The sequence below is a fragment of the Babylonia areolata genome, chromosome 21, assembly GCF_041734735.1.
Source record: "Babylonia areolata isolate BAREFJ2019XMU chromosome 21, ASM4173473v1, whole genome shotgun sequence".
In the NCBI taxonomy this organism is placed as follows: Eukaryota; Metazoa; Mollusca; class Gastropoda; order Neogastropoda; family Buccinidae; genus Babylonia; species Babylonia areolata.
In genome coordinates, this window is record NC_134896.1 from 19,810,174 (window position 1) to 19,818,434 (window position 8,261).

The following is an 8,261-nucleotide window of genomic DNA, read 5'->3' on the forward strand; positions in this document are numbered from 1 at the left end:
CTCTCACGCCCCAAAACACGAACATCATTGACCCAGATGTGGACAGTTCTCAACAAGACAGTGAACTTTCTGAACAGAAGCATGTTGATGTTCCACCAGATGTCTGCCGACAGATTATGTCTTGTCTTGAGGAGTCAGCTAAGAAAATGGACAGTTTATTTAATACGTTTAAAGACACAAATCCAAACGCTTGCAAAAGTACTAGAAATGGAAATCCTGATCTCGATATATCATGATTAGCTTCGCTGTGTGATTCCTTTTCACTTGCCGACCTATTTGAAAACAAAGATTGTGATTATACAGACTTTGTATGATACTAATTATAATTAATCGCATGACGTGGATTCCATGTTTTGATCAAGTGTACAGCGCGTCACTTCTCGTATTTCGTTACGTTTCTGACATGTACAACCCCTTCCCCACCCTGCCCCATAGTGAATGGGCAAAGCGATCCTGAAAACAATAAATCATTCGTTCGTTCGTTCGTTCGTTCTCTCTTTCTCTCACGCACGTGCACGCAATCACGCACGCACTCACGCACACACACACACACACACACACACTCTCTCTTGTATATCTGTCTCACGCACGCGCACACGAGGAGGTGATTTTGTAAAGAACGATACAAGGGAGAGAACGGTGACCATCAGGATCGTGGGAGTGTTGCGGGGAGGTTTAGTTACAGGCAGCATTGTGGTTCCTGTCAGAGGCAGTCAACCGTGTCATGTTGCTAAAAATGGAAGGATGCACGGGTGGACGGACAGAGGGGAGAACCAGAGGCTGGGGCTGGGGGGAGGGGGAGGGGAGAGGGGAGGAAGGGTGTTTGTGTGGTGGTGGGGGATATTGGGGTGAACCATTTGGGGTCACGAAGTTATTAATAGATTTGGTCTGTTTCTTAGTCTGCAGTTTGGGGTATAACTTGGGGGTGTAGGTATGCGATAGTGGAAAGGCGAGTGAACAGCAGAAAGTAAAGGAAAAAGTAAGTAAAAAGTATAATGGAAACGGAAGAGAACGGGGGGAAGATAAAGAGTACTCTTGGGGTGGTCAGTTCTTGATCAGTTCAAGATGAGTAGATCGTGGGAGAGCTAAGGAGTAGTATGACTTGTGAGAAAAGCACCCGTGCTTCATGCATTGCACGTATGTGTGTGCTTGTGTGTGTGTGTGAGAGAGAGAGGGGGGGGGGGTAGACAAAATATGTAGTGTTGACGTGATCAAGCGACCACATGTAGAATAACATGGGAAACGTACATTCAGACGCGTATCAGATTATACGTAAACTTCCACCAATTCTTGCCTCTCCCCTCTCCCTCCGCCCCCCACCCACCCCTCACACCCCTACCCCGCCATCAAAACGCGTTCATTGCATTTTATTGATTCACCATGATAATGTTGACACCAGGTCATACCAACCATGATATTCACCATTTAACACCTGCCTCTTTGTCCCCGGTGATTATTCCGTCGAAAATAACTATTTATTACACGGGACAGACTGGGAAAAGCAGCTATGCTTCAGAAACTAATCTCTCTCTCTCTCTCTCTCTCTCTCTCTCTCTCTCTCTCTGTCTGTCTGTCTCTCTGTCTCTCTCTCACTCTCTCTCTTCTTGAATAAAAATGTTTTGAGTTCTCTCTCTGTCTGTATCTTTCTGTCTGTCTGTCTCTGTCTCTTTCTGTCTGTCTCTCTCTCCCTCTCTGTCTGTTTCTCGAGTCTCTCTCTCTCTCTCTCTCTCTCTCTCTCTCTCTCTCTCTCTCTCTCTCTCTCTCTCTCTCTCTGCGAGGATGGTCATGACAAATCGGGGAGTGTGTGCGTGCGAGCGTACAGCTGTATTATCAAAGACTCTACATATGGGGAAAAGTATTATAGGGTCTTTGGCAGTATGGTGGTAATATAGCTGTAACAAAGAGAGAGAGAGAGAGGTGGGAGGGAGGGAGGGGGGAAGAAGGAAGCAGAAGAAGTTGATGAAGAAGAAGAGGATGAGTGGGGAAAGAAAAGAGAAGGTAGAAAAGGAAGAATTGGTGAATTAAAGAAAACCCGAAGGAAAGAAGAAAAAAAAAGAAAAGAAAAGAAAGAAACGTCAGGGGAAGGGGGGAGGAGGAGACAGATGGAGACAGATAAACAGAGACAGCTTTGTATTTCCGGCAAGGGCGGAAGCTTCACCACCTGTTAATTAAGGCATTTCCGAGCATGCTCACAGGCCGTCAGTGCTCCACTGTCTCGTGACTTCCTTCCCCCGGAAACTGCCGAGCATGCGCGATCTCTTCATCGGGGAGACCCGTGTGTCGACGGATTACCGAAAGATGGGGTTAGTTGCAGCGGAGATGGCGACTGACAGGAACTGTTTAGAGTAGAGCCACTGTTGGAGGATGTATTTTGTCAGCATCCTTTCATCACGAGGACACTTAATGTCATTTGATGCGTGATGTGTGTGTGTGTGTGTGTGTGTGTGTGTGTGTGTGTGTGTGTGTGTGTGTGTGTGTGAATGTGTGGAGTGGAATTTTGGTTAATCTACTTGCCCACAGAGCAACTGAAGAAGGAAGAGTTTGTGTGTGTGAATGTGTGGAGTGGAATTTTGGTTAATGTACCGTCACACATACTGGTGTGTGTGTGTGTGTGTGTGTGTGTGTGTGTGTGTACAATTTAACCAAATTAATATTCTGGTTCGTTTCACGTGCGCTCTGTATGGTTAGTCATGATCACTCTGCCTGTTGGCTTTTTTTCTACCGTTTGGCTGTCCTGCACATGGGAGCTTGCTTCGAATGATGGACAGGCCTCGCCTTTTACATGAATTGAATTTTTTTTTTTTTCTTCTTCTTTTTTTTTCTTCATAGAATTTCAATGGTGGAATAATGGCGGGTTAGTGTTTGTGTACCACCGGAAGCATGCAGGGTGGCATAGGGTTTACATTGTATGTGTCACCGAAAGAGTGGGTTAAAGGATAAGGTGTATGTGCTGTAAGGTCTATGTGTCACCGAAAGAGTGGGTTAAAGGATAAGGTGTATGTGCTGTAAGGTCTATGTGTCACCGAAAGAGTGGGTTAAGGGATAAGGTGTATGTGCTGTAGGGTCTATGTGACACCGAAAGAGTGGGTTAAGGGATAAGGTGTATGTGCTGTAAGGTCTATGTGTCACCGAAAGAGTGGGTTAAGGGATAAGGTGTATGTGCTGTAGGGTCTATGTGACACCGAAAGAGTGGGTTAAGGGATAAGGTGTATGTGCTGTAGGGTCTATGTGACACCGAAAGAGTGGGTTAAGGGATAAGGTGTATGTGCTGTAGGGTCTATGTGACACCGAAAGAGTGGGTTAAGGGATAAGGTGTATGTGCTGTAGGGTCTATGTGTCACCGAAAGTGTGGGTTAAGGGATAAGGTGTATGTGCTGTAGGGACTATGTGTCACCGAAAGAGTGGGTTAAGGGATAAGGTGTATGTGCTGTAGGGTCTATGTGTCACCGAAAGAATGGATTAAGGGATAGAGTCTATGTGTCACCGAAAGAATGTGCATGTGGTAAGGGGATAGGGTTTATCCGCTCTTTGGTCTATGTGTCACCGAAAGAATGGGTTAAGGGATAGGGTCTGTGTGTCACCGAAGAATGGGACTATGGTCTATGTGTCACCGAAAGAATGGGGTAAGGGATAAGGTCTATGTGTCACCGAAAGAATAGATTAAGGGATAGAATCTGTGTGTCACCGAAAGAATGTGCATGTGGTAAGGGATAGGGTCTATGCGCTCTATGGTCTATGTGTCACCGAAAGAATGGGTTAAGGGATAGGGTCTGTGTGTCATCGAAAGAATGGATTAAGGGATAGGGTTTATCCGCTCTATGGTCTATGTGTCACCGAAAGAATGGGTTAAGGGATAGGGTCTATGTGTCACCGAAAGAATGGATTAAGGGATAGAGTCTATGTGTCACCGAAAGAATGTGCATGTGGTAAGGGATAAGGTTTATCCGCTCTATGGTCTATGTGTCACCGAAAGAATGGGTTAAGAGATAGGGTCTGTGTGTCACCGAAGAATGGGGCTATGGTCTATATGTCACCGAAAGAATGGGTCAAGGGATAAGGTCTATGTGTCACCGAAAGAATGGATTAAGGGATAGAGTCTATGTGTCACCGAAAGAATGTGCATGTGGTCAGGGATAAGGTTTATCCGCTCTATGGTCTATGTGTCACCGAAGGAATGGGTAAAGGGATAAGGTCTATGTGTCACCGAAAGAATGGGGTAAGGGATAGAGTCTATGTGTCACCGAAAGAATGGGTAAAGGGATAAGGTCTATGTGTCACCGAAAGAATGGGTAAAGGGATAAGGTCTATGTGTCACCGAAAGAATGGGTAAAGGGATAAGGTCTATGTGTCACCGAAAGAATGGGTAAAGGGATAAGGTCTATGTGTCACCGAAAGAATGGGTTAAGGGATAAGGTCTATGTGTCACCGAAAGAATGGGTAAAGGGATAAGGTCTGTGTGTTACCGAAAGAATAGGGTAAGGGATAAGGTCTATGTGTCACCGAAAGAATGGGTTAAGGGATAAGGTCTATGTGTCACCGAAGGGTAAATGATAAGGTCTATGTGTCACTGAAAGAATGGGGTAAGGGATAAGGTCTATGATTTATAACATTTATTTCTGTATCTTATACGGTCCTTATGTTCATGATTATAGCTCGTTAGATATTGTTCACATTCCCCTTCACGAGGGGCTGAGGCCTAATGTGAATAAACCATCTTCAGTCTTCAGTCTATCTCTATCTCTCTCTGTCTCTCTATCTGTCTTTAAGGAGAAGAAGAAGAAGAAGAAACAAACACACACGCACGTACGCACGCACACGAATACACATACAAAACACACATATACACAATAAAACATCACACACACACACACACACACGCGCGCGCGCTCGCGCGCGCACACACACACCAAACAGACACACACAAACACACACGCACGCGCACGCGCGCACACACACACACAATAACACACACAATAACACACACACACACACACACACACGTACACACACCAAACAGAAACACGCGCGCGCGCATACACACACACACACGCGCGCGCGCGCACGCTGAAAGGGAAGTGCATTGCACATACATGTACGCACGCATACGCACACACACACACACACATACACACACACGCGCGCGCGCGGAAAGGGAAGTGCATCGTACTCGCACGCACGCGCGCGCGCGCACACACACACACACACACACACACACACACACTCACATACCACGTATATCATACACACGCGCGCCCACACACACATACACATACACACTCACGCGCACGCACACACACACACATATATATATATATATATATATATATATATTATACACGCGCGCGCGCGCGCGCTTTCTCATATACACGCACGCGATGATAAGCTCAGCTATGGGGAATATGGGAGTGCTTTGCTCACACACACACACACACACACACACACACGTACACACACCAAACAGAAACACACAAACACACGCGCGCGCGCATACACACACACACACGCGCGCGCGCGCGCGCGGAAAGGGAAGTGCATTGCACATACATGCACGCACACACACGCACGCACATGCACGCACGCACACACACACACATACGCACGCACGCACGCACACACACACATACGCGCGCGCGCGCGATCGGAAAGGGAAGTGCATCGTACTCGCACGCACACACACACACACACACACACACACACACACACACACAGAACACACGAAGCACACACACACAAAAAGCACACACACACACACATACCACGTATATCACACACACACACGCGCGCCCACACACACATACACACTCACGCACACACACATACACACACAGATATATATATAGAGAGAGAGAGATAGATAGATAGATAGATATTATACACGCGCGCGCGCGCGCTTTCTCATATACACGCACGCGATGATAAGCTCAGCTATTGGGAATATGGGAGTGCTTTGCTCAAACACAACACGCGCGCGCGCGCACGCATGCACGCACGCACATAAAATAATATTTGTGGTACAATCGCGTTGAACCCGTCACATCTTTCCTTGATATATTTTCATAACCATTTCTTTTAAACTCGCAGGCCATGATTGCGTCCAGTGGTTTATTTAAAAATGAAATAGAATGAAATAATTGTTAAAAAAAAAAAAAAAATTAAACTGCAGCGCGCCTTTCCCCGAAAACGTAACATGTCTGCCCAAATGACATGGTCAACACGTAAGCTACTCGTACAATCCACGGGTACCCCCCCAATCCCAACAAGTGGAAACATGGACACTAAAGCCCACTTGGAGAGACCAACAAGCCCAGTAATATCTAACTATAAATATATCGGAGGGCATTGTATGGTCCTGCATTTTTTATCATTGTACATATAAACCATTCAGTGAGTCCATTTTTGTTGCAGCATCGCTGCGATGAACTGTCACTGAAGAAATGGCAGAGATATTACTGAGCGTGTCAGCAGCATTTTGTACAACCAAGATGACTGCCGCGTGGCTGTTATCTTTAATCAAACACATCACGTTTCCTGTGGTGAGTCAAGTTGTATACCATTAAAGATTTTTGTATATAATTTTGTTTTGTTCTGTTGTTGTTGGTTATATACGAACGCCCAATATATATTTGACTTTCGGTTATGTCATCTCGTACCAACAAGGATTTCCCACTGAGTGTACCGACATACATCCTGTTCAAGGAATAAGAAGTGTACTTGGGAGAACGTGAAGTGTGTGTGTTTGTGCCTTTGCGTGTGTGCGTGCGTGCGTGTGTGAGTACTTTTTGTTTTCTTATTACTGCTGGTGTTATTTTCCTCAAGTCACGAGAGTGGAGAGGAGGTAAAAGGTGTTCGCTAGCTTTCTAACCTGTTTACACTTTTTAACGTGCTTTTTTTTCTCCTAAAGAAGATAGGTGATTGAACGACGACTTGTGATCACACGCATGAATTCGCAACTATCACCATTACAAAAACACGTGCAATTACCCTGATTAGAACATTATTTAAAGCCTATATAAACCTACACGTCACACGCTCTCAACATAATTTGACCCGAACCGGGAACACACGGATTCCAGCCGCACATAAAAAACTTAGCACACGTTTCAGATCTGGAAGTGAGATAATTAATATCGTTCACACAATTTACAGCTTAGTCGACCATCCAGGCTGACAAGATCGTAAAAACCACACGGGCGCTGCTGACAAAGACTGCAAACGACGCGAAACAATGACAAGACTTCGATCGCAACAGTATGGAGATAATATGGTGACAGATAGCTGGGGAAAAGTCGGAGGGTGAGGGTGGAGAGCTTGAGCCGGGAGCAACAGCTGGTGTCCGGTGTCTTTTGTTATGGCAGGAGTCCACGGGAGGGCCACAGCTTGCGACCTCTGACGTTTACACCGCTCATCCTTGTGCCCTTGCCTCTATCACTGCGAACGGTTTTGGGATCGTAAACTTTACCTGCACGTGCAACAAGGTGACAGGTTTTGTGTACGCGTGCGTGCGGCGCGGTCGGAAATCTATTATGACCGGGGAAGGAGGGTGTGTGTTAATGAAAACGAAGATGTGCTGATGGTCTTTGTTGTGGCGCACGTGGATGTCTGATTGTTTACCTGTCAGCCGCATTCATCGAAAGCAATTGACAGAATGACAAACTAAGAATGACTCACTCACCCACTCACTCACTCATTCATTCAGTTAATCGGTTATGCATTCGCAAACGAAGGTAAAGTAGTTATTTTCTGTCTATCATCAATGTAACTGCTTATCCAGCTTGAGTATGTTCTGTCTTATTGTCAGTATAGTTACATTTTGAGTCAGTGTTGACGAACTATGTCAGTATATCAAACAACTTTCCATAATAGCTGCTGTGATCTACTGTGATTTACAACCCACTCTTAATTCACGTCACCTTCCCTCCCGTCTCCGCACCCGCCCATTATTATGCCCACAATATCTCCACCCCCACCCCCAACCTCCCGCCTCCTTTTCGAACAATTACTCTGACACGGCTGACTGACCGCAACTGACGGGGCCGCAAACTTTACTCACGGGCAACAAAACGGGCACCACAATACAAGGCCACTGCTTGGGTTGAATCAACTTTCACACAAAAGAACGGCGGATCGTGAGTGGTCAGTTCTCGCCCTTGTTCTCTACTAATTGACCTCCTTGTCCTCTGGCCCTCTGCACGCGCAGTCCCGATCCCTGGCACGTGACAGTGGTGACAAGCAGAGTTTGGCACGTGCGTCCAGGGACCAGA